The sequence below is a fragment of the Seriola lalandi genome, unplaced genomic scaffold (genome assembly GCF_002814215.2).
Source record: "Seriola lalandi dorsalis isolate HSWRI2012SDOR001 ecotype SW California unplaced genomic scaffold, Sedor1 jcf7180001971733, whole genome shotgun sequence".
NCBI classification, from domain to species: domain Eukaryota; kingdom Metazoa; phylum Chordata; class Actinopteri; order Carangiformes; family Carangidae; genus Seriola; species Seriola lalandi.
Genome location: NW_019442401.1, coordinates 1 through 650, shown reverse-complemented (window position 1 = coordinate 650; position 650 = coordinate 1). Strand labels below are relative to the sequence as shown.

Below are 650 nucleotides of genomic sequence, written 5' to 3'. Positions count from 1 at the left end.
TGCAAAGCCTCACAAGGAAGACCAGTCAGTCCACACAAGCAACAGGCAACCAACCTCATTTTGCCAGTTCCTCATTTGGCCATGCCTGCTCTATGTACTGCTTACAGCTGCAAAGCCTCACAAGGAAGACCAGTCAGTCCACACAGTAACTGGCAACCCTTATTTTTAGTTGCTCTACGGCAGCAGATGAAAATGTGGAAACGCTTCACGAATTTGCGTGTCATCCTTTCGCAGGGGCCATGCTAATCTTCTCTGTATCGATTCCAATTTTTCATATGTGCTGCCTGAGCAAGCACATTGGTCCTTGTGCGACGGCTGCATTATATGCCCAGGTCGGGAGATCAACCCTGTTGCAGTGGTGCAGACTCAAGTTCTCCCATCCCTAATAGGTGGCATCACAAGTATGGGAGTTGTTATTTCTTCACTTATCAATTATACATTTGTAATAATAGTATACTAACTGCTTAATTACATGATTACAAAATTAATTAACACAGTACGACCAAAATCTCTGACACTGAAAACAATTTTTCCAGCCTCAACAGGAAACCGTCCCCATTCCTCATTAGGCCACGCCTGTTTTATGTACTGGTTCTGGTTGCAAAGCCTCACAAGGAAGACCAGTCAGTCCACACAAGCAACAGGCAACC

The 650-nt window shown here is 44.9% G+C and overlaps 1 non-coding gene across 1 annotated transcript; it reads right to left on the bottom strand.

Annotated features, from left to right (window-relative positions):
- Positions 1-189: 189 nt before the first annotated feature.
- On the bottom strand, positions 190-296 carry LOC111651098 (U6 spliceosomal RNA). Its single transcript, XR_002760480.1, has one exon. It is a non-coding gene; the product is annotated as a U6 spliceosomal RNA (small nuclear RNA).
- Between the last annotated feature and the right edge of the window lie 354 nt (positions 297-650).